This window comes from Leptinotarsa decemlineata, unplaced genomic scaffold (assembly GCF_025532065.1).
Source record: "Leptinotarsa decemlineata unplaced genomic scaffold, Ldec_3_MD MMD2_tig00000654_RagTag_RagTag, whole genome shotgun sequence".
NCBI classification, from domain to species: Eukaryota; Metazoa; Arthropoda; class Insecta; order Coleoptera; family Chrysomelidae; genus Leptinotarsa; species Leptinotarsa decemlineata.
In genome coordinates this window covers 166,509-174,008 of record NW_027412553.1, presented here as the reverse complement: position 1 = coordinate 174,008, position 7,500 = coordinate 166,509, and the positions used below count along the sequence as shown (strand labels likewise).

The 7,500-nt window shown below is 51.9% G+C and overlaps 1 pseudogene; it reads right to left on the bottom strand.

The window, feature by feature from the left end:
- Positions 1–7,500, bottom strand: part of LOC141482063 (large subunit ribosomal RNA) — a 10,576-nt pseudogene that overhangs the window by 2,557 nt on the left and 519 nt on the right.

The following is a 7,500-nucleotide window of genomic DNA, read 5'->3' as shown; positions in this document are numbered from 1 at the left end:
TCAGTACAGCAAGCTGTATTGCAGTCTCTAACCTTGGTAAACCCAGGCCCCCGTCTCTAGTTCGAGTGTACACGAAGTAATTGGTAAGGCTATCCGCTAGATGAAAAATCCTACGGATGATTTGACGAATCTCATCATCCGCCTGTTTAAGTGCCGTTTTTGTTGGCACATCTAGGGACAACGCATACCTATACTTCGGATAAATGTACTTCTTAATCAACTCTAGTTTCTGCATAGGCTTTAAGGTTTTTACGCCCGCTGTCCTACTAACACAGTCAACTAGTCTCCGGAGAGAGTCGCCCCCGGAGATACTCCCTTTCCAGGGAGTAAAGTCGATACCAAGATATCGGAAACTCTTGTCGGGACCCGCATATTCAACGTCCTCACCTCTGATCTTAAGCTCGGGGTTTTCTATCGTCCAAGATTTGCGCAGTGCTCTGATCTTAAATGAGCAACACTTGGAGATGGAAAGGTTCATGCCTAGCGACTTGAAATAATCGACAGTTGTTAGTATGTCGGCTTCGGCTTCTTTAACGGACTTGTTGACCAGAGTCAAGTCGTCCGCAAAAGCCAGAACAGAGACTTCCTTGTCGCCTATGGCAATTCCTTCCCCCCGATTATCGAGGAACGTCAGCAGCGGGTCCACGACCGCATTAAACAGGAGAGGAGACATCGGGTCTCCTTGTTTGACCCCACGTAGGAGTTCTAATTCTACGTTCCCATCACAGCCTTTTATTACTGTTTTGCAGCCTTCATAACTGCGAGCGATGTAACTAGCTATGTAAGAAGGAACTCCCAGCCTAGTGACGGCCGGTTCGATAGCCTCATGAGGTACCGTATCGAAGGCTTTGGATATGTCCAATAATGAACATACCCCGCCTTCTTCCTTCTTCATAACTGCTAGCACTTTTTGCAGAATGGCCACGTTGTTAGCTGTACCCGCTTCGCTGGTAAAACCTTTCTGTCGGTAGCTAAACTCTACGTGGTTCCTCAAGCTTTCGTCGATTGTTCCGGAGAACAATCTACTAATCACTGAACTGATCGTTATTGGTCGCCAGTTGGCTATCAACAACGGATCCTTTCCACATTTAGGTATCAGCGCCGTCCGGTTTATTTTCCAGCTCTTTGGGTAGTAGCCTGCGGCAAGGCAGCAATTAAACAGCAAAGTCATGATGGTTAGGGCCTTTTCAGAGATGTCCGACTTCTCCACCCCATCGGGCCCGGCAGCGGTCTTTGCTTTTAGCCTTCTGTATCTCGCGCGGATTTTGGCGATCTCAATCGGTGGGATCACAGTGACTCCCCTCAGCGCCTCAACTTTTCTCCCCCAACTGCCCGGGAACGTTGTTTGTTCCCTATTGCTCCAGAGAGTGCTGTAAAGCGACTCAATGTCCTCCGTTTTAGGTAGGGAGGTTCTAGGCTGTTCGAGGTCATACAACTCGTCCTTGACGATAAGATCTGCTAGCCGCTTCATGTCTTTCTCGGCAAGGTGCTGTACTTTTTCAAAGTTGCGCTTTCTTCGGTTCGTCCTTCTATTGCTAGAAGCTCGTTTTCCCTCCTTTTGGTTCTTTCCAGGAATTCCCTGTCGTTCGGCAGGCTTTTCTCTGGACATGAGGTCAGTCAGTTTTTCAACTGACTGCTCGAGGCCTTCCGAACAAGTTTCAGGTATGCGGGCTGGGTCCCTCACTATGCTTTCTGCGATTGTTACCAATCGCAGCGCTAGCTCCGGATACTCCCTACCTTTCAGCTTGTTCTTCAACTTGTGGTAACTGCTGATCACCGAAGTGGCCAGTGTTCTCCGCCAAGTCACCTCATCCTCTTCTCCGTCAAGAACTTCAGGCACCGGTCGGAATATTTTCAATATCCCGTTGTCGCAATTTGTGTTGTAAGTCTCATCCGGGTCAATGGTCGAGTTCGAGTTATTCTCCTCTGAATCGGAGTCAGACTCCGAGTCAGAGGTTGCCCATTCGTCACCCGTAGATTCGTGGAGGGTGGGCTCTCGTGGATTTTCCGCCTCTTCCCGCCTGACTTGTCTGCGCCGCAAATCAGATCGTTTAGAGCTGATTTGCTTGTTGGTCTTGCCGGGAAAATGTGGCTCTAAGGCTTTATTAATAAACCTCTCATCACTGTAGCGGACCTCCAGCTCCTCCAGTAGCCTGATCTCTTCTAGTGTCCAGCCGCCCTCAAGCACTTTTCTCGGCTTAGGAGCTCTAGGCTCAGCCGATTTAAGTCTAGCTTGATTGCGGACTTCAGGGTGCTCGTGTCTCTCGTGAGTCGCGAGCCCCCTTTGGGCAGAGAAGATTCTTGGGCAACTGGCGCAGGGAAAATCCCCTTGTTCCACTGGGACTATTCCGCTACAGTAGTGCTGATGGATATTAACGCCTTGCCAGTTCTTAAATTCCTTATTGCAGCCTCGGCACTTCCAGACAAATTTACAGGTCGGGTGGTCGGTATCCATATGCTGCTCTACTTGCTTGGCTGTCTGGAGGAACTTAATTCCTCCAGACTGCCTGCATGTTATGCAGTCGTGTTGGCCCTCCACCGGGAATAGGAGAGCTATTCTCTCGGTGTTACGTGTGGGAGGTGCTGTGGGCATGGGCTCAGGTGTTTGGGCCACATCCCTGGGAGGATCACACTCGATGGTCAGCGTATTGGTGTTGTTTGCCGACTGCGCCCCAACGATAACCGCTGTAGAGTCCCCCCCCGGGTAATCCGATTGGGGGGATAAACCCGGACTTTTTCTCTCGAGCGTATCCATCACCATATGCACTAGTTTTTCTGCTTGTATGGCTCTAGTTGTTTAGCCATCTCCACCGCCAACCAGCATCGCTGGCGATAGGTGCCAGATCTGGTGTTACTGGCGAGTTCAAGATTTCAAAGCGTGGCTCCTAGTTGCAAGGTGCCTTTACGCCACCTACCGTGTTCAATGCATTTATATCATTTCCGGTTCTTGAGGTAATGATGGTCAAGTTTTCCTTTTTATCGTACTAACTTGCCATAGCAATTATAGAGGTTTATGCCGAAAGTTCGATTTTGCTTTACCTCTGCCCAGGATTTTAGGACTTTGTTCGGCATGCCTCTGGGTGCGCCTCACGGCTAGCACTCCTGCCACCGTCAATGTCCGTGCACATTTAAGTTCGATATTGCCACGACGGGGCAAATAGTTGTTTCAACTAATGGCACTTTTCCCTATACCTTGTGGCAAGATATAGTTGGCCTTGCTCATGACGTCCCTTCCTTTTCTGCTGCCTGCTCGTAGCGGGCTAATCGCAATTTGGTCGGGCTTTTCGAGCTTAGCACGGTCGTTGTTATTATTATTGCCGTTGGTATTGTCTATTCACTCTGCTTTTGCGCGGCGAATATCCCCCTCACGATCCCCCGTTGGGGTACCATACGACACTGCCGGGGACAAACTTTTGCGAGGAGGCAGCCGACGGCTCTCACCCGCCAACATACTCTTCCTAGCCACTTTCTTTGAAAGTTTTTAACGAAAAAAAGCGGCCCGGCGCCTCAATTGAGCCGCCGAACCGCTCTCATCGTCGCCTTCTTTCGAAAGCTTTAACGCAAAAAGCGGCCCGGTGCTCTTTCGAACATCCGAACCGCTTAAGCATCATCTGTCCCCAGCTCGAGTACTAGACTTTCCAAGGCAGCCACGTCGTCACTAATGGGATGACGACTCTATGGCTGCCCCTTCCGGAGAGTCATAGATACTCCAGGTACTAGTCTTTTCAAGACTACCACCATGTCACTAATGGGATGACAAGTCCTGTGGCTGTCTTATGTGAAGAGACATAGCTACCCCGGTACTCATGTCTGGGAAGTTTCCCTCCCACCGTTTAATGAGTGAACGTCGAGGGCTCGCTCGAGCTACCTCTGCCACACATCTTGTTCTATCAGTCGACGCCCTTTACCCAGTTCTGGGATCGGGTGGTTGGCTGGTAGTTTTTGGGTAGGCGCCGTGTGGTCTGCACCGGTAGCTTTACCTGGGCACTCCCTTACGAGTGTCCGGTTGCTTCCGCCGTCTACCCTTCTTGCCAGTTCTGCTTTGGCTTCTCTTTATTTGATTAACGCAAAAGCGGTCCGGTGCTTATGCAAGCAACCGAACCGCAACGCATCATCAATCCCGGCTTGTTAAGTCCTCACTTGTCGAGATGACCATATCGTCACTTATGAGATGACGACCCCATGGTCACTCTTTGGAGAGCTTAATCCTCCCGGTACTCATATTTGGGGAGTTTCCTTCCCAGCAACCCCGGTCTTCAAGTCCTCCTCTGTGAAATGGCCAAATCGTCACTGAGTGACGGGGCATAGGCCACTCGTTGAAGGGCTTGGTTTCACCGGCGTTCATGTTTGGGGAGTTCCCTCCCCTACGTTTAATGAGTATTCGTTGAGGGCTCGCACGAGTCACCTCTCCCACACATCTTTTGATGTCGGTTGACGCCCTTTGCCCAGTTCTGGGATCGGGTGGTCGCCGGCAACTTTTTAGGGCAAACGCCGTGTGGTCTGCACCGAAAGCTCTAACTAGATTCACCCGTAAGAGAGTCTTGTTGCTTCCGCCGTTATACCCTTTTTACCAGTTACGGTGTTTCTGGTTTTTATTTATCCCTGATTTTACGACATGTTCCTCTCTTTTGAGGGAACCTTTTGCCACCTCTCGAAGTTGCTTTGACTTCAGTTTTAGTTCCTATATGGTCGATTTTCTAGGTCTCCATCGCTAATCCGAAGTACATGCTCTTCGATTCTTGAAGCAATTATGGTCAGGACGCCACTCCTGCCATCACCTTTCGTTCTAAGGGCATGCTGACTAGTTCTATCGGTGTCTTGCTTCTGCCCCGGTTTTCGGGATTTGGTCAGCATATCCCTTCGCCGCTGACGTTAGCCTCTTCAAATCTGCAAGCAGAAGAGAGAGTTACCACGGAGTACCACGGGGAGGTGTCAGTCGACTTGTCGAAGAGAGACTTTTGCTAGGTGCTACCCATCCGCAACGGCCTCAGGGTATCACTTCGCCACCTCCAGCTGAGGATTCGTCCCCTCCGGGTACCTGGTCTTACACACCGGATTTCATTGGAGCTTGCTCATTGGAGCTTCGCTCAGTCGAAATCCGGATTAACACGCCTAACCCTTCGGTTGTATCTCCTACCACTGAAAGCTTTTGCACGTAGCCGGCTTGGTTACTCTGAAGCTGCCTCCCCGAACTACAGTGCCATCCCTCCCAACCTACTAGTACTGGATTTTCCGGACGCCCAACGTCACTAATGAGATGACGAGGCATCCTTTGGAAATTCCCATGTACTCCCAGGGTACTTCCACCAAGAGTCATAGTTACTCCCGCCGTTTACCCGCGCTTGCTTGAATTTCTTCACGTTGACATTCAGAGCACTGGGCAGAAATCACATTGCGTCATCACCCGCTGGGGCCATCGCAATGCTTTGTTTTAATTAGACAGTCGGATTCCCCCGGTCCGTGCCAGTTCTGAGCTGATCGTTGAATGGCGGCCGAAGAGGACACCCGGGTCTCCCTTGCGGGCGACACCGGGGCCTCGCAGCAAGACGGTTCCGCGGGAGGCCAAGGCACGGGACCGAACTCGGATCCGTAATCAACGCCGTGAAGCGATGACACTTCACCTCGCACAGGCCCGGCACGTCAGCCGCGACCCGCTTCCTCGCCAAGCCCGACACGCCCCGATCCTCAGAGCCAATCCTTATCCCGAAGTTACGGATCCAATTTGCCGACTTCCCTTACCTACATTATTCTATCGACTAGAGGCTCTTCACCTTGGAGACCTGCTGCGGATATGGGTACGAACCGGCGCGACGCCTCCACGTGGCCCTCTCCCGGATTTTCAAGGTCCGAGGGGAAGATCCGGACACCGCTGCAACTGCGGTGCTCTTCGCGTTCCAAACCATATCTCCCTGCTAGAGGATTCCATGGAACTCGAACGCTTATGCAGAAAAGAAAACTCTTCCCGGATCTCCCGACGGCGTCTCCGGGTCCTTTTGGGTTGCCCCGACGAACTCTCTTGCGAGGGCCCGACTTTTTGACGGTTCCGCTGCCGGGTTCCGGAATAGGAACCGGATTCCCTTTCGCCCGACGGGTGTGAACATTTATTTTATAATAAATTTTATTATATAAACTTACACCACATCAACATCGGCTTTCGCCTAGGGCTTAGGATCGACTGACTCGTGTGCAACGGCTGTTCACACGAAACCCTTCTCCACGTCAGTCCTCCAGGACCTCGCTGGAGTATTTGCTACTACCACCAAGATCTGCACCGACGGCGGCTCCAGACGGCCTCACGGCCAGCCCTTCTACGCTCACCGCCGCGACCCTCCTACTCGTCAGGGCTTCATGGTCGCCTTCAATCGGGAAGATATCGGGCAGAGTACCGCACATGCCTCTGACGGTCGAGTATAAGCACGACGCTTCAGCGCCATCCATTTTCAGGGCTAGTAACTTCGGCAGGTGAGTTGTTACACACTCCTTGGCGGATTCCGACTTCCATGGCCACCGTCCTGCTGTCTTAAGTTACCAACGCCTTTCATGGTATCCCATAAGCGTCGATTTAGGCGCTTTAACTCGACGTTTGGTTCATCCCACAGCGCCAGTTCTGCTTACCAAAAATGGCCCACTTGGCACTCTGATTCGAGTCTCGCGGCTTCATAAGAGTTCGAGCAAGCCGGAGATCTCACCCATTTAAAGTTTGAGAATAGGTTGAGATCGTTTCGATCCCAATACCTCTAATCATTCGCTTTACCGGATGAAACTCGTACGCGACGAGCGCCAGCTATCCTGAGGGAAACTTCGGAGGGAACCAGCTACTAGATGGTTCGATTAGTCTTTCGCCCCTATACCCAGTTCCGACGATCGATTTGCACGTCAGAATCGCTACGGACCTCCATCAGGGTTTCCCCTGACTTCGTCCTGACCAGGCATAGTTCACCATCTTTCGGGTCCCAGCGTGTACGCTCTTGGTGCGCCTCTTCTCGCAATGAGAACGAGACGCCCCGGGAATGCGGAGCGGCCACTTTGAGGGCGAACCGCTCATCTTCCCTCGGTCTACGCAAGGTAGACCTTTACTTTCATTGCGCCTTTAGGTTTAGTTATGTCCCAATGACTCGCGCACATGCTAGACTCCTTGGTCCGTGTTTCAAGACGGGTCCTGAAAGTACCCAAAGCTATAGCGTTGCAGATCGGCGTTTCAACGAGGTCTGTTCGAGAACATCGTAGCCAACAGTCGCCCGGGGACAGGATCGGCGCTAGGTCCGATCGCCGTCAAACACCGGACGCGCTTGCCACGAGCCGAACGCTAATTATAAAGTAGCGGCCCCGCGCCATCGTTATACCGTCGAGCGAGTCGGCCGGGATACCGAGGGTCCACGCGAAAAATTCACGTGGGCTCCACCCCGGACCTTAGACCGACACCCAACGGATCGCAACGTCCTACAAGAGGAAAAGTGCACGCGTTCGATATCGGTTCGAAAAACGAGCTGAGCGAACGAC